This window comes from Phyllobates terribilis, unplaced genomic scaffold (assembly GCF_046119375.1).
Source record: "Phyllobates terribilis strain yellow unplaced genomic scaffold, ASM4611937v1 Scaffold_169__1_contigs__length_4117513, whole genome shotgun sequence".
Classification (NCBI taxonomy): domain Eukaryota; kingdom Metazoa; phylum Chordata; class Amphibia; order Anura; family Dendrobatidae; genus Phyllobates; species Phyllobates terribilis.
Window position 1 is genome coordinate 121,035 of NW_027362929.1, and position 19,611 is coordinate 140,645.

Below are 19,611 nucleotides of genomic sequence, written 5' to 3' on the forward strand. Positions count from 1 at the left end.
TTAAGCGCAGCAGAGTAACCAGCTCACATACCTGTTAGCTCAGGTGAGTTTAAAAGGCTGCTGTTGATAACAAGGGCATTTGCTAAATAGATGGTGTGTGTGCAACAATATACTGAAAGGTCAATTATATTGTGCAGCTTATCTCACCACCTGTAGTTATTTAGGTGAAAGCTCCAAAATGCTTGCCTAATATGTCTGTTTATCCAAAAGGAAGTATAGAGGGAGAGCTAGATAGATAGCATTGCATTACATTACATTACATGGCAATGCAATGCACAGTTGCTGAAGTTGAACCAAAATGAGCTTGTCATCTGGCTTCTGCAACTTTTAACATGAAAAATCCAATGAGGAGAAGAAAAGCAAAGCCAAAGAGTCCATCCCAAAATCCGACAAACAAGCAAAATGAACAAAAAGCATTGAATTCAATTCTTTCTGATTTTAGAAACTGCATTAAAGAAGGGGTGCACCGGTCCTGGAGATACTGCAATACCAGGTCAATGCGTGGAGTGGACAGAGCAAGCTCTTTTTCCATCTCCCTGTTCTAAAAATCCATTTAATATATGGTCCCCAGATAGGGGACGTATCAGATATTAAACTGATAAGAACAGATTTTTTGATTGAAGCTGCATCCAAGGCACTGAAAAATGTGACCGAAGTCACACCAAAACAGCGCACGAGGCGAGGATTCATGTGGATCCTTCCCGGAGGAGAGGGTCCCCAATAAACCATCCCCATCCCTCCGAGCCAGAAGGCCACAGCGAGGGTCAGGGATCTCCGATGCTCTCCCTAGCCGAAGCCGGAGAAGAGCCGTTTTCGTGCTCCCAGCTTCCATCTAGGCTGCCACCCTAGTGGAGCTGGAGCCTGTGTTGGTTTCTCAGCCCAAAGCTGACCGGACCTCCGACCGGGTTTATAAAAATTCCCCTTCCTAGCCCGGAGGCCAGGAATAGGGGGGGTTGCTCAGAAAGTATGATTGGCAAAGGTGCGGCGTGCTACGAAGCCAAGTCTTTCTGGGGTTCCCAGTCCCAGTAAGCTTGGACTCCCACCAGGGCGCCTACTCCTGGGGCACATTGCTCCAAAGCCCTCACACTTACCCAGCCTAGTGACTTCGATCCTGGAGGGCCATGTTTTCCATCAGATAACTCTATGAGCCACCTGGCGTACTAAGAAGTGCACCAAACCAGTGTGTAATATGCATCAATTTACTAGGGCAGCCCAAGGACAAAACTGCCTTTTCAAAAGATACTACACTTGATCTTAGCCAAAAGGCCGAGAAGCGATAACCAGAATTGGTTTCCGACTACGGTGCCACCCAAGGATTCTGAAAAGTCCATTTGTGGAGATGGCCACCTGGACTCCCGTTAAGAAGACATGCTGTCAACCTCTAGATCCCTCACATGCCTGCACTTTTCGGCTTGCTGCTGCTGCAATCCACGCGTTTTAGATCTGCATAACTCCACCTCTTTTAGCACAGTACCCTCAACCCCCGGCTGTTCCCACCCGCCTCAACACCGTTGGAAGGGAGGAGAACCAATTAAGGCGGGGGGTGGGGGTGGAACGAGCAGCTGTCTACCCTTAGCAGGAGGGTTGCTGATTAATTACCTCTCCTGCTGCTGCTGCTGCTGGCTGTCCAGCAGCAGACTGAAGGTGGCTGCTGCTGTGCGCAGGTATATAAAGGCTCAGAGCCTATTATGACACGCGCAGCCAGCGTTCCATTGCCACATTCCGTCTACTGCAGGCGGGATACCTGGATGGCTGAATGTCACTGAGAAGCTCACAGAGACCGCCATAAGCAACAGTTTAAAAGAATGCCACAGACTAATCAACCAAACTTTTTGGGTTGGTTTCTCTTTTATAGTCTGCAGGCATTAAATGAAAGAAGTCAGTGTTCCAGCAGAGGGAGACAACGTTTCAGAAAAGGCATTGTAGCAAACCAAAAAAGAAATTTTAAGCGCAGCAGAGTAACCAGCTCACATACCTGTTAGCTCAGGTGAGTTTAAAAGGCTGCTGTTGATAACAAGGGCATTTGCTAAATAGATGGTGTGTGTGCAACAATATACTGAAAGGTCAATTATATTGTGCAGCTTATCTCACCACCTGTAGTTATTTAGGTGAAAGCTCCAAAATGCTTGCCTAATATGTCTGTTTATCCAAAAGGAAGTATAGAGGGAGAGCTAGATAGATAGCATTGCATTACATTACATTACATGGCAATGCAATGCACAGTTGCTGAAGTTGAACCAAAATGAGCTTGTCATCTGGCTTCTGCAACTTTTAACATGAAAAATCCAATGAGGAGAAGAAAAGCAAAGCCAAAGAGTCCATCCCAAAATCCGACAAACAAGCAAAATGAACAAAAAGCATTGAATTCAATTCTTTCTGATTTTAGAAACTGCATTAAAGAAGGGGTGCACCGGTCCTGGAGATACTGCAATACCAGGTCAATGCGTGGAGTGGACAGAGCAAGCTCTTTTTCCATCTCCCTGTTCTAAAAATCCATTTAATATATGGTCCCCAGATAGGGGACGTATCAGATATTAAACTGATAAGAACAGATTTTTTGATTGAAGCTGCATCCAAGGCACTGAAAAATGTGACCGAAGTCACACCAAAACAGCGCACGAGGCGAGGATTCATGTGGATCCTTCCCGGAGGAGAGGGTCCCCAATAAACCATCCCCATCCCTCCGAGCCAGAAGGCCACAGCGAGGGTCAGGGATCTCCGATGCTCTCCCTAGCCGAAGCCGGAGAAGAGCCGTTTTCGTGCTCCCAGCTTCCATCTAGGCTGCCACCCTAGTGGAGCTGGAGCCTGTGTTGGTTTCTCAGCCCAAAGCTGACCGGACCTCCGACCGGGTTTATAAAAATTCCCCTTCCTAGCCCGGAGGCCAGGAATAGGGGGGGTTGCTCAGAAAGTATGATTGGCAAAGGTGCGGCGTGCTACGAAGCCAAGTCTTTCTGGGGTTCCCAGTCCCAGTAAGCTTGGACTCCCACCAGGGCGCCTACTCCTGGGGCACATTGCTCCAAAGCCCTCACACTTACCCAGCCTAGTGACTTCGATCCTGGAGGGCCATGTTTTCCATCAGATAACTCTATGAGCCACCTGGCGTACTAACAAGTGCACCAAACCAGTGTGTAATATGCATCAATTTACTAGGGCAGCCCAAGGACAAAACTGCCTTTTCAAAAGATACTACACTTGATCTTAGCCAAAAGGCCGAGAAGCGATAACCAGAATTGGTTTCCGACTACGGTGCCACCCAAGGATTCTGAAAAGTCCATTTGTGGAGATGGCCACCTGGACTCCCGTTAAGAAGACATGCTGTCAACCTCTAGATCCCTCACATGCCTGCACTTTTCGGCTTGCTGCTGCTGCAATCCACGCGTTTTAGATCTGCATAACTCCACCTCTTTTAGCACAGTACCCTCAACCCCCGGCTGTTCCCACCCGCCTCAACACCGTTGGAAGGGAGGAGAACCAATTAAGGCGGGGGGGGGGGTGGAACGAGCAGCTGTCTACCCTTAGCAGGAGGGTTGCTGATTAATTACCTCTCCTGCTGCTGCTGCTGCTGGCTGTCCAGCAGCAGACTGAAGGTGGCTGCTGCTGTGCGCAGGTATATAAAGGCTCAGAGCCTATTATGACACGCGCAGCCAGCGTTCCATTGCCACATTCCGTCTACTGCAGGCGGGATACCTGGATGGCTGAATGTAACTGAGAAGCTCACAGAGACCGCCATAAGCAACAGTTTAAAAGAATGCCACAGACTAATCAACCAAACTTTTTGGGTTGGTTTCTCTTTTATAGTCTGCAGGCATTAAATGAAAGAAGTCAGTGTTCCAGCAGAGGGAGACAACGTTTCAGAAAAGGCATTGTAGCAAACCAAAAAAGAAATTTTAAGCGCAGCAGAGTAACCAGCTCACATACCTGTTAGCTCAGGTGAGTTTAAAAGGCTGCTGTTGATAACAAGGGCATTTGCTAAATAGATGTTGTGTGTGCAACAATATACTGAAAGGTCAATTATATTGTGCAGCTTATCTCACCACCTGTAGTTATTTAGGTGAAAGCTCCAAAATGCTTGCCTAATATGTCTGTTTATCCAAAAGGAAGTATAGAGGGAGAGCTAGATAGATAGCATTGCATTACATTACATTACATGGCAATGCAATGCACAGTTGCTGAAGTTGAACCAAAATGAGCTTGTCATCTGGCTTCTGCAACTTTTAACATGAAAAATCCAATGAGGAGAAGAAAAGCAAAGCCAAAGAGTCCATCCCAAAATCCGACAAACAAGCAAAATGAACAAAAAGCATTGAATTCAATTCTTTCTGATTTTAGAAACTGCATTAAAGAAGGGGTGCACCGGTCCTGGAGATACTGCAATACCAGGTCAATGCGTGGAGTGGACAGAGCAAGCTCTTTTTCCATCTCCCTGTTCTAAAAATCCATTTAATATATGGTCCCCAGATAGGGGACGTATCAGATATTAAACTGATAAGAACAGATACTACACTTGATCTTAGCCAAAAGGCCGAGAAGCGATAACCAGAATTGGTTTCCGACTACGGTGCCACCCAAGGATTCTGAAAAGTCCATTTGTGGAGATGGCCACCTGGACTCCCGTTAAGAAGACATGCTGTCAACCTCTAGATCCCTCACATGCCTGCACTTTTCGGCTTGCTGCTGCTGCAATCCACGCGTTTTATATCTGCATAACTCCACCTCTTTTAGCACAGTACCCTCAACCCCCGGCTGTTCCCACCCGCCTCAACACCGTTGGAAGGGAGGAGAACCAATTAAGGCGGGGGGGGGGGGGGGTGGAACGAGCAGCTGTCTACCCTTAGCAGGAGGGTTGCTGATTAATTACCTCTCCTGCTGCTGCTGCTGCTGGCTGTCCAGCAGCAGACTGAAGGTGGCTGCTGCTGTGCGCAGGTATATAAAGGCTCAGAGCCTATTATGACACGCGCAGCCAGCGTTCCATTGCCACATTCCGTCTACTGCAGGCGGGATACCTGGATGGCTGAATGTCACTGAGAAGCTCACAGAGACCGCCATAAGCAACAGTTTAAAAGAATGCCACAGACTAATCAACCAAACTTTTTGGGTTGGTTTCTCTTTTATAGTCTGCAGGCATTAAATGAAAGAAGTCAGTGTTCCAGCAGAGGGAGACAACGTTTCAGAAAAGGCATTGTAGCAAACCAAAAAAGAAATTTTAAGCGCAGCAGAGTAACCAGCTCACATACCTGTTAGCTCAGGTGAGTTTAAAAGGCTGCTGTTGATAACAAGGGCATTTGCTAAATAGATGGTGTGTGTGCAACAATATACTGAAAGGTCAATTATATTGTGCAGCTTATCTCACCACCTGTAGTTATTTAGGTGAAAGCTCCAAAATGCTTGCCTAATATGTCTGTTTATCCAAAAGGAAGTATAGAGGGAGAGCTAGATAGATAGCATTGCATTACATTACATTACATGGCAATGCAATGCACAGTTGCTGAAGTTGAACCAAAATGAGCTTGTCATCTGGCTTCTGCAACTTTTAACATGAAAAATCCAATGAGGAGAAGAAAAGCAAAGCCAAAGAGTCCATCCCAAAATCCGACAAACAAGCAAAATGAACAAAAAGCATTGAATTCAATTCTTTCTGATTTTAGAAACTGCATTAAAGAAGGGGTGCACCGGTCCTGGAGATACTGCAATACCAGGTCAATGCGTGGAGTGGACAGAGCAAGCTCTTTTTCCATCTCCCTGTTCTAAAAATCCATTTAATATATGGTCCCCAGATAGGGGACGTATCAGATATTAAACTGATAAGAACAGATACTACACCTGATCTTAGCCAAAAGGCCGAGAAGCGATAACCAGAATTGGTTTCCGACTACGGTGCCACCCAAGGATTCTGAAAAGTCCATTTGTGGAGATGGCCACCTGGACTCCCGTTAAGAAGACATGCTGTCAACCTCTAGATCCCTCACATGCCTGCACTTTTCGGCTTGCTGCTGCTGCAATCCACGCGTTTTAGATCTGCATAACTCCACCTCTTTTAGCACAGTACCCTCAACCCCCGGCTGTTCCCACCCGCCTCAACACCGTTGGAAGGGAGGAGAACCAATTAAGGCGGGGGGGGGGTGGAACGAGCAGCTGTCTACCCTTAGCAGGAGGGTTGCTGATTAATTACCTCTCCTGCTGCTGCTGCTGCTGCTGCTGGCTGTCCAGCAGCAGACTGAAGGTGGCTGCTGCTGTGCGCAGGTATATAAAGGCTCAGAGCCTATTATGACACGCGCAGCCAGCGTTCCATTGCCACATTCCGTCTACTGCAGGCGGGATACCTGGATGGCTGAATGTCACTGAGAAGCTCACAGAGACCGCCATAAGCAACAGTTTAAAAGAATGCCACAGACTAATCAACCAAACTTTTTGGGTTGGTTTCTCTTTTATAGTCTGCAGGCATTAAATGAAAGAAGTCAGTGTTCCAGCAGAGGGAGACAACGTTTCAGAAAAGGCATTGTAGCAAACCATAAAAGAAATTTTAAGCGCAGCAGAGTAACCAGCTCACATACCTGTTAGCTCAGGTGAGTTTAAAAGGCTGCTGTTGATAACAAGGGCATTTGCTAAATAGATGGTGTGTGTGCAACAATATACTGAAAGGTCAATTATATTGTGCAGCTTATCTCACCACCTGTAGTTATTTAGGTGAAAGCTCCAAAATGCTTGCCTAATATGTCTGTTTATCCAAAAGGAAGTATAGAGGGAGAGCTAGATAGATAGCATTGCATTACATTACATTACATGGCAATGCAATGCACAGTTGCTGAAGTTGAACCAAAATGAGCTTGTCATCTGGCTTCTGCAACTTTTAACATGAAAAATCCAATGAGGAGAAGAAAAGCAAAGCCAAAGAGTCCATCCCAAAATCCGACAAACAAGCAAAATGAACAAAAAGCATTGAATTCAATTCTTTCTGATTTTAGAAACTGCATTAAAGAAGGGGTGCACCGGTCCTGGAGATACTGCAATACCAGGTCAATGCGTGGAGTGGACAGAGCAAGCTCTTTTTCCATCTCCCTGTTCTAAAAATCCATTTAATATATGGTCCCCAGATAGGGGACGTATCAGATATTAAACTGATAAGAACAGATACTACACTTGATCTTAGCCAAAAGGCCGAGAAGCGATAACCAGAATTGGTTTCCGACTACGGTGCCACCCAAGGATTCTGAAAAGTTCATTTGTGGAGATGGCCACCTGGACTCCCGTTAAGAAGACATGCTGTCAACCTCTAGATCCCTCACATGCCTGCACTTTTCGGCTTGCTGCTGCTGCAATCCACGCGTTTTATATCTGCATAACTCCACCTCTTTTAGCACAGTACCCTCAACCCCCGGCTGTTCCCACCCGCCTCAACACCGTTGGAAGGGAGGAGAACCAATTAAGGCGGGGGGGGGGGTGGAACGAGCAGCTGTCTACCCTTAGCAGGAGGGTTGCTGATTAATTACCTCTCCTGCTGCTGCTGCTGCTGGCTGTCCAGCAGCAGACTGAAGGTGGCTGCTGCTGTGCGCAGGTATATAAAGGCTCAGAGCCTATTATGACACGCGCAGCCAGCGTTCCATTGCCACATTCTGTCTACTGCAGGCGGGATACCTGGATGGCTGAATGTCACTGAGAAGCTCACAGAGACCGCCATAAGCAACAGTTTAAAAGAATGCCACAGACTAATCAACCAAACTTTTTGGGTTGGTTTCTCTTTTATAGTCTGCAGGCATTAAATGAAAGAAGTCAGTGTTCCAGCAGAGGGAGACAACGTTTCAGAAAAGGCATTGTAGCAAACCAAAAAAGAAATTTTAAGCGCAGCAGAGTAACCAGCTCACATACCTGTTAGCTCAGGTGAGTTTAAAAGGCTGCTGTTGATAACAAGGGCATTTGCTAAATAGATGGTGTGTGTGCAACAATATACTGAAAGGTCAATTATATTGTGCAGCTTATCTCACCACCTGTAGTTATTTAGGTGAAAGCTCCAAAATGCTTGCCTAATATGTCTGTTTATCCAAAAGGAAGTATAGAGGGAGAGCTAGATAGATAGCATTGCATTACATTACATTACATGGCAATGCAATGCACAGTTGCTGAAGTTGAACCAAAATGAGCTTGTCATCTGGCTTCTGCAACTTTTAACATGAAAAATCCAATGAGGAGAAGAAAAGCAAAGCCAAAGAGTCCATCCCAAAATCCGACAAACAAGCAAAATGAACAAAAAGCATTGAATTCAATTCTTTCTGATTTTAGAAACTGCATTAAAGAAGGGGTGCACCGGTCCTGGAGATACTGCAATACCAGGTCAATGCGTGGAGTGGACAGAGCAAGCTCTTTTTCCATCTCCCTGTTCTAAAAATCCATTTAATATATGGTCCCCAGATAGGGGACGTATCAGATATTAAACTGATAAGAACAGATACTACACTTGATCTTAGCCAAAAGGCCGAGAAGCGATAACCAGAATTGGTTTCCGACTACGGTGCCACCCAAGGATTCTGAAAAGTCCATTTGTGGAGATGGCCACCTGGACTCCCGTTAAGAAGACATGCTGTCAACCTCTAGATCCCTCACATGCCTGCACTTTTCGGCTTGCTGCTGCTGCAATCCACGCGTTTTATATCTGCATAACTCCACCTCTTTTAGCACAGTACCCTCAACCCCCGGCTGTTCCCACCCGCCTCAACACCGTTGGAAGGGAGGAGAACCAATTAAGGCGGGGGGGGGGGGGGGTGGAACGAGCAGCTGTCTACCCTTAGCAGGAGGGTTGCTGATTAATTACCTCTCCTGCTGCTGCTGCTGCTGGCTGTCCAGCAGCAGACTGAAGGTGGCTGCTGCTGTGCGCAGGTATATAAAGGCTCAGAGCCTATTATGACACGCGCAGCCAGCGTTCCATTGCCACATTCCGTCTACTGCAGGCGGGATACCTGGATGGCTGAATGTCACTGAGAAGCTCACAGAGACCGCCATAAGCAACAGTTTAAAAGAATGCCACAGACTAATCAACCAAACTTTTTGGGTTGGTTTCTCTTTTATAGTCTGCAGGTATTAAATGAAAGAAGTCAGTGTTCCAGCAGAGGGAGACAACGTTTCAGAAAAGGCATTGTAGCAAACCAAAAAAGAAATTTTAAGCGCAGCAGAGTAACCAGCTCACATACCTGTTAGCTCAGGTGAGTTTAAAAGGCTGCTGTTGATAACAAGGGCATTTGCTAAATAGATGGTGTGTGTGCAACAATATACTGAAAGGTCAATTATATTGTGCAGCTTATCTCACCACCTGTAGTTATTTAGGTGAAAGCTCCAAAATGCTTGCCTAATATGTCTGTTTATCCAAAAGGAAGTATAGAGGGAGAGCTAGATAGATAGCATTGCATTACATTACATTACATGGCAATGCAATGCACAGTTGCTGAAGTTGAACCAAAATGAGCTTGTCATCTGGCTTCTGCAACTTTTAACATGAAAAATCCAATGAGGAGAAGAAAAGCAAAGCCAAAGAGTCCATCCCAAAATCCGACAAACAAGCAAAATGAACAAAAAGCATTGAATTCAATTCTTTCTGATTTTAGAAACTGCATTAAAGAAGGGGTGCACCGGTCCTGGAGATACTGCAATACCAGGTCAATGCGTGGAGTGGACAGAGCAAGCTCTTTTTCCATCTCCCTGTTCTAAAAATCCATTTAATATATGGTCCCCAGATAGGGGACGTATCAGATATTAAACTGATAAGAACAGATACTACACTTGATCTTAGCCAAAAGGCCGAGAAGCGATAACCAGAATTGGTTTCCGACTACGGTGCCACCCAAGGATTCTGAAAAGTCCATTTGTGGAGATGGCCACCTGGACTCCCGTTAAGAAGACATGCTGTCAACCTCTAGATCCCTCACATGCCTGCACTTTTCGGCTTGCTGCTGCTGCAATCCACGCGTTTTAGATCTGCATAACTCCACCTCTTTTAGCACAGTACCCTCAACCCCCGGCTGTTCCCACCCGCCTCAACACCGTTGGAAGGGAGGAGAACCAATTAAGGCGGGGGGGGGGTGGAACGAGCAGCTGTCTACCCTTAGCAGGAGGGTTGCTGATTAATTACCTCTCCTGCTGCTGCTGCTGCTGCTGCTGGCTGTCCAGCAGCAGACTGAAGGTGGCTGCTGCTGTGCGCAGGTATATAAAGGCTCAGAGCCTATTATGACACGCGCAGCCAGCGTTCCATTGCCACATTCCGTCTACTGCAGGCGGGATACCTGGATGGCTGAATGTCACTGAGAAGCTCACAGAGACCGCCATAAGCAACAGTTTAAAAGAATGCCACAGACTAATCAACCAAACTTTTTGGGTTGGTTTCTCTTTTATAGTCTGCAGGCATTAAATGAAAGAAGTCAGTGTTCCAGCAGAGGGAGACAACGTTTCAGAAAAGGCATTGTAGCAAACCATAAAAGAAATTTTAAGCGCAGCAGAGTAACCAGCTCACATACCTGTTAGCTCAGGTGAGTTTAAAAGGCTGCTGTTGATAACAAGGGCATTTGCTAAATAGATGGTGTGTGTGCAACAATATACTGAAAGGTCAATTATATTGTGCAGCTTATCTCACCACCTGTAGTTATTTAGGTGAAAGCTCCAAAATGCTTGCCTAATATGTCTGTTTATCCAAAAGGAAGTATAGAGGGAGAGCTAGATAGATAGCATTGCATTACATTACATTACATGGCAATGCAATGCACAGTTGCTGAAGTTGAACCAAAATGAGCTTGTCATCTGGCTTCTGCAACTTTTAACATGAAAAATCCAATGAGGAGAAGAAAAGCAAAGCCAAAGAGTCCATCCCAAAATCCGACAAACAAGCAAAATGAACAAAAAGCATTGAATTCAATTCTTTCTGATTTTAGAAACTGCATTAAAGAAGGGGTGCACCGGTCCTGGAGATACTGCAATACCAGGTCAATGCGTGGAGTGGACAGAGCAAGCTCTTTTTCCATCTCCCTGTTCTAAAAATCCATTTAATATATGGTCCCCAGATAGGGGACGTATCAGATATTAAACTGATAAGAACAGATACTACACTTGATCTTAGCCAAAAGGCCGAGAAGCGATAACCAGAATTGGTTTCCGACTACGGTGCCACCCAAGGATTCTGAAAAGTTCATTTGTGGAGATGGCCACCTGGACTCCCGTTAAGAAGACATGCTGTCAACCTCTAGATCCCTCACATGCCTGCACTTTTCGGCTTGCTGCTGCTGCAATCCACGCGTTTTATATCTGCATAACTCCACCTCTTTTAGCACAGTACCCTCAACCCCCGGCTGTTCCCACCCGCCTCAACACCGTTGGAAGGGAGGAGAACCAATTAAGGCGGGGGGGGGGGTGGAACGAGCAGCTGTCTACCCTTAGCAGGAGGGTTGCTGATTAATTACCTCTCCTGCTGCTGCTGCTGCTGGCTGTCCAGCAGCAGACTGAAGGTGGCTGCTGCTGTGCGCAGGTATATAAAGGCTCAGAGCCTATTATGACACGCGCAGCCAGCGTTCCATTGCCACATTCTGTCTACTGCAGGCGGGATACCTGGATGGCTGAATGTCACTGAGAAGCTCACAGAGACCGCCATAAGCAACAGTTTAAAAGAATGCCACAGACTAATCAACCAAACTTTTTGGGTTGGTTTCTCTTTTATAGTCTGCAGGCATTAAATGAAAGAAGTCAGTGTTCCAGCAGAGGGAGACAACGTTTCAGAAAAGGCATTGTAGCAAACCAAAAAAGAAATTTTAAGCGCAGCAGAGTAACCAGCTCACATACCTGTTAGCTCAGGTGAGTTTAAAAGGCTGCTGTTGATAACAAGGGCATTTGCTAAATAGATGGTGTGTGTGCAACAATATACTGAAAGGTCAATTATATTGTGCAGCTTATCTCACCACCTGTAGTTATTTAGGTGAAAGCTCCAAAATGCTTGCCTAATATGTCTGTTTATCCAAAAGGAAGTATAGAGGGAGAGCTAGATAGATAGCATTGCATTACATTACATTACATGGCAATGCAATGCACAGTTGCTGAAGTTGAACCAAAATGAGCTTGTCATCTGGCTTCTGCAACTTTTAACATGAAAAATCCAATGAGGAGAAGAAAAGCAAAGCCAAAGAGTCCATCCCAAAATCCGACAAACAAGCAAAATGAACAAAAAGCATTGAATTCAATTCTTTCTGATTTTAGAAACTGCATTAAAGAAGGGGTGCACCGGTCCTGGAGATACTGCAATACCAGGTCAATGCGTGGAGTGGACAGAGCAAGCTCTTTTTCCATCTCCCTGTTCTAAAAATCCATTTAATATATGGTCCCCAGATAGGGGACGTATCAGATATTAAACTGATAAGAACAGATACTACACTTGATCTTAGCCAAAAGGCCGAGAAGCGATAACCAGAATTGGTTTCTGACTACGGTGCCACCCAAGGATTCTGAAAAGTCCATTTGTGGAGATGGCCACCTGGACTCCCGTTAAGAAGACATGCTGTCAACCTCTAGATCCCTCACATGCCTGCACTTTTCGGCTTGCTGCTGCTGCAATCCACGCGTTTTATATCTGCATAACTCCACCTCTTTTAGCACAGTACCCTCAACCCCCGGCTGTTCCCACCCGCCTCAACACCGTTGGAAGGGAGGAGAACCAATTAAGGCGGGGGGGGGGGGGGGTGGAACGAGCAGCTGTCTACCCTTAGCAGGAGGGTTGCTGATTAATTACCTCTCCTGCTGCTGCTGCTGCTGGCTGTCCAGCAGCAGACTGAAGGTGGCTGCTGCTGTGCGCAGGTATATAAAGGCTCAGAGCCTATTATGACACGCGCAGCCAGCGTTCCATTGCCACATTCCGTCTACTGCAGGCGGGATACCTGGATGGCTGAATGTCACTGAGAAGCTCACAGAGACCGCCATAAGCAACAGTTTAAAAGAATGCCACAGACTAATCAACCAAACTTTTTGGGTTGGTTTCTCTTTTATAGTCTGCAGGTATTAAATGAAAGAAGTCAGTGTTCCAGCAGAGGGAGACAACGTTTCAGAAAAGGCATTGTAGCAAACCAAAAAAGAAATTTTAAGCGCAGCAGAGTAACCAGCTCACATACCTGTTAGCTCAGGTGAGTTTAAAAGGCTGCTGTTGATAACAAGGGCATTTGCTAAATAGATGGTGTGTGTGCAACAATATACTGAAAGGTCAATTATATTGTGCAGCTTATCTCACCACCTGTAGTTATTTAGGTGAAAGCTCCAAAATGCTTGCCTAATATGTCTGTTTATCCAAAAGGAAGTATAGAGGGAGAGCTAGATAGATAGCATTGCATTACATTACATTACATGGCAATGCAATGCACAGTTGCTGAAGTTGAACCAAAATGAGCTTGTCATCTGGCTTCTGCAACTTTTAACATGAAAAATCCAATGAGGAGAAGAAAAGCAAAGCCAAAGAGTCCATCCCAAAATCCGACAAACAAGCAAAATGAACAAAAAGCATTGAATTCAATTCTTTCTGATTTTAGAAACTGCATTAAAGAAGGGGTGCACCGGTCCTGGAGATACTGCAATACCAGGTCAATGCGTGGAGTGGACAGAGCAAGCTCTTTTTCCATCTCCCTGTTCTAAAAATCCATTTAATATATGGTCCCCAGATAGGGGACGTATCAGATATTAAACTGATAAGAACAGATACTACACTTGATCTTAGCCAAAAGGCCGAGAAGCGATAACCAGAATTGGTTTCCGACTACGGTGCCACCCAAGGATTCTGAAAAGTCCATTTGTGGAGATGGCCACCTGGACTCCCGTTAAGAAGACATGCTGTCAACCTCTAGATCCCTCACATGCCTGCACTTTTCGGCTTGCTGCTGCTGCAATCCACGCGTTTTAGATCTGCATAACTCCACCTCTTTTAGCACAGTACCCTCAACCCCCGGCTGTTCCCACCCGCCTCAACACCGTTGGAAGGGAGGAGAACCAATTAAGGCGGGGGGGGGGTGGAACGAGCAGCTGTCTACCCTTAGCAGGAGGGTTGCTGATTAATTACCTCTCCTGCTGCTGCTGCTGCTGGCTGTCCAGCAGCAGACTGAAGGTGGCTGCTGCTGTGCGCAGGTATATAAAGGCTCAGAGCCTATTATGACACGCGCAGCCAGCGTTCCATTGCCACATTCCGTCTACTGCAGGCGGGATACCTGGATGGCTGAATGTCACTGAGAAGCTCACAGAGACCGCCATAAGCAACAGTTTAAAAGAATGCCACAGACTAATCAACCAAACTTTTTGGGTTGGTTTCTCTTTTATAGTCTGCAGGCATTAAATGAAAGAAGTCAGTGTTCCAGCAGAGGGAGACAACGTTTCAGAAATGCATTGTAGCAAACCAAAAAAGAAATTTTAAGCGCAGCAGAGTAACCAGCTCACATACCTGTTAGCTCAGGTGAGTTTAAAAGGCTGCTGTTGATAACAAGGGCATTTGCTAAATAGATGGTGTGTGTGCAACAATATAATGAAAGGTCAATTATATTGTGCAGCTTATCTCACCACCTGTAGTTATTTAGGTGAAAGCTCCAAAATGCTTGCCTAATAAGTCTGTTTATCCAAAAGGAAGTATAGAGGGAGAGCTAGATAGATAGCATTGCATTACATTACATTACATGGCAATGCAATGCACAGTTGCTGAAGTTGAACCAAAATGAGCTTGTCATCTGGCTTCTGCAACTTTTAACATGAAAAATCCAATGAGGAGAAGAAAAGCAAAGCCAAAGAGTCCATCCCAAAATCCGACAAACAAGCAAAATGAACAAAAAGCATTGAATTCAATTCTTTCTGATTTTAGAAACTGCATTAAAGAAGGGGTGCACCGGTCCTGGAGATACTGCAATACCAGGTCAATGCGTGGAGTGGACAGAGCAAGCTCTTTTTCCATCTCCCTGTTCTAAAAATCCATTTAATATATGGTCCCCAGATAGGGGACGTATCAGATATTAAACTGATAAGAACAGATACTACACCTGATCTTAGCCAAAAGGCCGAGAAGCGATAACCAGAATTGGTTTCCGACTACGGTGCCACCCAAGGATTCTGAAAAGTCCATTTGTGGAGATGGCCACCTGGACTCCCGTTAAGAAGACATGCTGTCAACCTCTAGATCCCTCACATGCCTGCACTTTTCGGCTTGCTGCTGCTGCAATCCACGCGTTTTAGATCTGCATAACTCCACCTCTTTTAGCACAGTACCCTCAACCCCCGGCTGTTCCCACCCGCCTCAACACCGTTGGAAGGGAGGAGAACCAATTAAGGCGGGGGGGGGGTGGAACGAGCAGCTGTCTACCCTTAGCAGGAGGGTTGCTGATTAATTACCTCTCCTGCTGCTGCTGCTGCTGGCTGTCCAGCAGCAGACTGAAGGTGGCTGCTGCTGTGCGCAGGTATATAAAGGCTCAGAGCCTATTATGACACGCGCAGCCAGCGTTCCATTGCCACATTCCGTCTACTGCAGGCGGGATACCTGGATGGCTGAATGTCACTGAGAAGCTCACAGAGACCGCCATAAGCAACAGTTTAAAAGAATGCCACAGACTAATCAAGCAAACTTTTTGGGTTGGTTTCTCTTTTATAGTCTGCAGGCATTAAATGAAAGAAGTCAGTGTTCCAGCAGAGGGAGACAACGTTTCAGAAAAGGCATTGTAGCAAACCAAAAAAGAAATTTTAAGCGCAGCAGAGTAACCAGCTCACATACCTGTTAGCTCAGGTGAGTTTAAAAGGCTGCTGTTGATAACAAGGGCATTTGCTAAATAGATGGTGTGTGTGCAACAATATACTGAAAGGTCAATTATATTGTGCAGCTTATCTCACCACCTGTAGTTATTTAGGTGAAAGCTCCAAAATGCTTGCCTAATATGTCTGTTTATCCAAAAGGAAGTATAGAGGGAGAGCTAGATAGATAGCATTGCATTACATTACATTACATGGCAATGCAATGCACAGTTGCTGAAGTTGAACCAAAATGAGCTTGTCATCTGGCTTCTGCAACTTTTAACATGAAAAATCCAATGAGGAGAAGAAAAGCAAAGCCAAAGAGTCCATCCCAAAATCCGACAAACAAGCAAAATGAACAAAAAGCATTGAATTCAATTCTTTCTGATTTTAGAAACTGCATTAAAGAAGGGGTGCACCGGTCCTGGAGATACTGCAATACCAGGTCAATGCGTGGAGTGGACAGAGCAAGCTCTTTTTCCATCTCCCTGTTCTAAAAATCCATTTATTATATGGTCCCCAGATAGGGGACGTATCAGATATTAAACTGATAAGAACAGATACTACACTTGATCTTAGCCAAAAGGCCGAGAAGCGATAACCAGAATTGGTTTCCGACTACGGTGCCACCCAAGGATTCTGAAAAGTCCATTTGTGGAGATGGCCACCTGGACTCCCGTTAAGAAGACATGCTGTCAACCTCTAGATCCCTCACATGCCTGCACTTTTCGGCTTGCTGCTGCTGCAATCCACGCGTTTTAGATCTGCATAACTCCACCTCTTTTAGCACAGTACCCTCAACCCCCGGCTGTTCCCACCCGCCTCAACACCGTTGGAAGGGAGGAGAACCAATTAAGGCGGGGGGGGGGTGGAACGAGCAGCTGTCTACCCTTAGCAGGAGGGTTGCTGATTAATTACCTCTCCTGCTGCTGCTGCTGCTGGCTGTCCAGCAGCAGACTGAAGGTGGCTGCTGCTGTGCGCAGGTATATAAAGGCTCAGAGCCTATTATGACACGCGCAGCCAGCGTTCCATTGCCACATTCCGTCTACTGCAGGCGGGATACCTGGATGGCTGAATGTCACTGAGAAGCTCACAGAGACCGCCATAAGCAACAGTTTAAAAGAATGCCACAGACTAATCAACCAAACTTTTTGGGTTGGTTTCTCTTTTATAGTCTGCAGGCATTAAATGAAAGAAGTCAGTGTTCCAGCAGAGGGAGACAACGTTTCAGAAAAGGCATTGTAGCAAACCAAAAAAGAAATTTTAAGCGCAGCAGAGTAACCAGCTCACATACCTGTTAGCTCAGGTGAGTTTAAAAGGCTGCTGTTGATAACAAGGGCATTTGCTAAATAGATGGTGTGTGTGCAACGATATACTGAAAGGTCAATTATATTGTGCAGCTTATCTCACCACCTGTAGTTATTTAGGTGAAAGCTCCAAAATGCTTGCCTAATATGTCTGTTTATCCAAAAGGAAGTATAGAGGGAGAGCTAGATAGATAGCATTGCATTACATTACATTACATGGCAATGCAATGCACAGTTGCTGAAGTTGAACCAAAATGAGCTTGTCATCTGGCTTCTGCAACTTTTAACATGAAAAATCCAATGAGGAGAAGAAAAGCAAAGCCAAAGAGTCCATCCCAAAATCCAACAAACAAGCAAAATGAACAAAAAGCATTGAATTCAATTCTTTCTGATTTTAGAAACTGCATTAAAGAAGGGGTGCACCGGTCCTGGAGATACTGCAATACCAGGTCAATGCGTGGAGTGGACAGAGCAAGCTCTTTTTCCATCTCCCTGTTCTAAAATTCCATTTAATATATGGTCCCCAGATAGGGGACGTATCAGATATTAAACTGATAAGAACAGATACTACACTTGATCTTAGCCAAAAGGCCGAGAAGCGATAACCAGAATTGGTTTCCGACTACGGTGCCACCCAAGGATTCTGAAAAGTCCATTTGTGGAGATGGCCACCTGGACTCCCGTTAAGAAGACATGCTGTCAACCTCTAGATCCCTCACATGCCTGCACTTTTCGGCTTGCTGCTGCTGCAATCCACGCGTTTTAGATCTGCATAACTCCACCTCTTTTAGCACAGTACCCTCAACCCCCGGCTGTTCCCACCCGCCTCAACACCGTTGGAAGGGAGGAGAACCAATTAAGGCGGGGGGGGTGGAACGAGCAGCTGTCTACCCTTAGCAGGAGGGTTGCTGATTAATTACCTCTCCTGCTGCTGCTGCTGCTGGCTGTCCAGCAGCAGACTGAAGGTGGCTGCTGCTGTGCGCAGGTATATAAAGGCTCAGAGCCTATTATGACACGCGCAGCCAGCGTTCCCTTGCCACATTCCGTCTACTGCAGGCGGGATACCTGGATGGCTGAATGTCACTGAGAAGCTCACAGAGACCGCCATAAGCAACAGTTTAAAAGAATGCCACAGACTAATCAACCAAACTTTTTGGGTTGGTTTCTCTTTTATAGTCTGCAGGCATTAAATGAAAGAAGTTAGTGTTCCAGCAGAGGGAGACAATGTTTCAGAAAAGGCATTGTAGCAAACCAAAAAAGAAATTTTAAGCGCAGCAGAGTAACCAGCTCACATACCTGTTAGCTCAGGTGAGTTTAAAAGGCTGCTGTTGATAACAAGGGCATTTGCTAAATAGATGGTGTGTGTGCAACAATATACTGAAAGGTCAATTATATTGTGCAGCTTATCTCACCACCTGTAGTTATTTAGGTGAAAGCTCCAAAATGCTTGCCTAATATGTCTGTTTATCCAAAAGGAAGTATAGAGGGAGAGCTAGATAGATAGCATTGCATTACATTACATTACATGGCAATGCAATGCACAGTTGCTGAAGTTGAACCAAAATGAGCTTGTCATCTGGCTTCTGCAACTTTTAACATGAAAAATCCAATGAGGAGAAGAAAAGCAAAGCCAAAGAGTCCATCCCAAAATCCGACAAACAAGCAAAATGAACAAAAAGCATTGAATTCAATTCTTTCTGATTTTAGAAACTGCATTAAAGAAGGGGTGCACCGGTCCTGGAGATACTGCAATACCAGGTCAATGCGTGGAGTGGACAGAGCAAGCTCTTTTTCCATCTCCCTGTTCTAAAAATCCATTTAATATATGGTCCCCAGATAGGGGACGTATCAGATATTAAACTGATAAGAACAGATACTACACTTGATCTTAGCCAAAAGGCCGAGAAGCGATAACCAGAATTGGTTTCCGACTACGGTGCCACCCAAGGATTCTGAAAAGTCCATTTGTGGAGATGGCCACCTGGACTCCCGTTAAGAAGACATGCTGTCAACCTCTAGATCCCTCACATGCCTGCACTTTTTGGCTTGCTGCTGCTGCAATCCACGCGTTTTAGATCTGCATAACTCCACCTCTTTTAGCACAGTACCCTCAACCCCCGGCTGTTCTCACCCGCCTCAACACCGTTGGAAGGGAGGAGAACCAATTAAGGCGGGGGGGGGTGGAACGAGCAGCTGTCTACCCTTAGCAGGAGGGTTGCTGATTAATTACCTCTCCTGCTGCTGCTGCTGCTGGCTGTCCAGCAGCAGACTGAAGGTGGCTGCTGCTGTGCGCAGGTATATAAAGGCTCAGAGCCTATTATGACACGCGCAGCCAGCGTTCCATTGCCACATTCCGTCTACTGCAGGCGGGATACCTGGATGGCTGAATGTCACTGAGAAGCTCACAGAGACCGCCATAAGCAACAGTTTAAAAGAATGCCACAGACTAATCAACCAAACTTTTTGGGTTGGTTTCTCTTTTATAGTCTGCAGGCATTAAATGAAAGAAGTCAGTGTTCCAGCAGAGGGAGACAACGTTTCA

At 45.7% G+C, this 19,611-nt stretch overlaps 14 non-coding genes and 2 pseudogenes across 14 annotated transcripts; all 16 read right to left on the minus strand.

Annotated features, from left to right (window-relative positions):
• Positions 1 to 456: 456 nt before the first annotated feature.
• LOC141210512 (U2 spliceosomal RNA) lies at positions 457 to 638 on the minus strand. The gene has a single exon (XR_012280678.1). It is a non-coding gene; the product is annotated as a U2 spliceosomal RNA (small nuclear RNA).
• A 524-nt stretch (positions 639 to 1,162) lies between these two features.
• On the minus strand, positions 1,163 to 1,278 carry LOC141210748 (U2 spliceosomal RNA; annotated as a pseudogene).
• Positions 1,279 to 2,400: 1,122 nt separating this feature from the next.
• On the minus strand, positions 2,401 to 2,582 carry LOC141210513 (U2 spliceosomal RNA). Its single transcript, XR_012280679.1, has one exon. It is a non-coding gene; the product is annotated as a U2 spliceosomal RNA (small nuclear RNA).
• A 524-nt stretch (positions 2,583 to 3,106) lies between these two features.
• Positions 3,107 to 3,222, minus strand: LOC141210752 (U2 spliceosomal RNA; annotated as a pseudogene).
• Positions 3,223 to 4,343: 1,121 nt separating this feature from the next.
• On the minus strand, positions 4,344 to 4,534 carry LOC141209040 (U2 spliceosomal RNA). Its single transcript, XR_012279248.1, has one exon. It is a non-coding gene; the product is annotated as a U2 spliceosomal RNA (small nuclear RNA).
• A 1,125-nt stretch (positions 4,535 to 5,659) lies between these two features.
• On the minus strand, positions 5,660 to 5,850 carry LOC141210207 (U2 spliceosomal RNA). Its single transcript, XR_012280382.1, has one exon. It is a non-coding gene; the product is annotated as a U2 spliceosomal RNA (small nuclear RNA).
• A 1,126-nt stretch (positions 5,851 to 6,976) lies between these two features.
• On the minus strand, positions 6,977 to 7,167 carry LOC141209051 (U2 spliceosomal RNA). The gene has a single exon (XR_012279259.1). It is a non-coding gene; the product is annotated as a U2 spliceosomal RNA (small nuclear RNA).
• Positions 7,168 to 8,288: 1,121 nt separating this feature from the next.
• LOC141209064 (U2 spliceosomal RNA) lies at positions 8,289 to 8,479 on the minus strand. Its single transcript, XR_012279270.1, has one exon. It is a non-coding gene; the product is annotated as a U2 spliceosomal RNA (small nuclear RNA).
• Positions 8,480 to 9,604: 1,125 nt separating this feature from the next.
• Positions 9,605 to 9,795, minus strand: LOC141209075 (U2 spliceosomal RNA). The gene has a single exon (XR_012279281.1). It is a non-coding gene; the product is annotated as a U2 spliceosomal RNA (small nuclear RNA).
• Positions 9,796 to 10,921: 1,126 nt separating this feature from the next.
• LOC141209087 (U2 spliceosomal RNA) lies at positions 10,922 to 11,112 on the minus strand. The gene has a single exon (XR_012279292.1). It is a non-coding gene; the product is annotated as a U2 spliceosomal RNA (small nuclear RNA).
• A 1,121-nt stretch (positions 11,113 to 12,233) lies between these two features.
• LOC141209098 (U2 spliceosomal RNA) lies at positions 12,234 to 12,424 on the minus strand. Its single transcript, XR_012279303.1, has one exon. It is a non-coding gene; the product is annotated as a U2 spliceosomal RNA (small nuclear RNA).
• A 1,125-nt stretch (positions 12,425 to 13,549) lies between these two features.
• Positions 13,550 to 13,740, minus strand: LOC141209110 (U2 spliceosomal RNA). The gene has a single exon (XR_012279315.1). It is a non-coding gene; the product is annotated as a U2 spliceosomal RNA (small nuclear RNA).
• A 1,119-nt stretch (positions 13,741 to 14,859) lies between these two features.
• LOC141210209 (U2 spliceosomal RNA) lies at positions 14,860 to 15,050 on the minus strand. Its single transcript, XR_012280384.1, has one exon. It is a non-coding gene; the product is annotated as a U2 spliceosomal RNA (small nuclear RNA).
• Positions 15,051 to 16,170: 1,120 nt separating this feature from the next.
• Positions 16,171 to 16,361, minus strand: LOC141210091 (U2 spliceosomal RNA). Its single transcript, XR_012280269.1, has one exon. It is a non-coding gene; the product is annotated as a U2 spliceosomal RNA (small nuclear RNA).
• A 1,120-nt stretch (positions 16,362 to 17,481) lies between these two features.
• On the minus strand, positions 17,482 to 17,672 carry LOC141210049 (U2 spliceosomal RNA). Its single transcript, XR_012280229.1, has one exon. It is a non-coding gene; the product is annotated as a U2 spliceosomal RNA (small nuclear RNA).
• A 1,118-nt stretch (positions 17,673 to 18,790) lies between these two features.
• On the minus strand, positions 18,791 to 18,981 carry LOC141209122 (U2 spliceosomal RNA). The gene has a single exon (XR_012279327.1). It is a non-coding gene; the product is annotated as a U2 spliceosomal RNA (small nuclear RNA).
• Between the last annotated feature and the right edge of the window lie 630 nt (positions 18,982 to 19,611).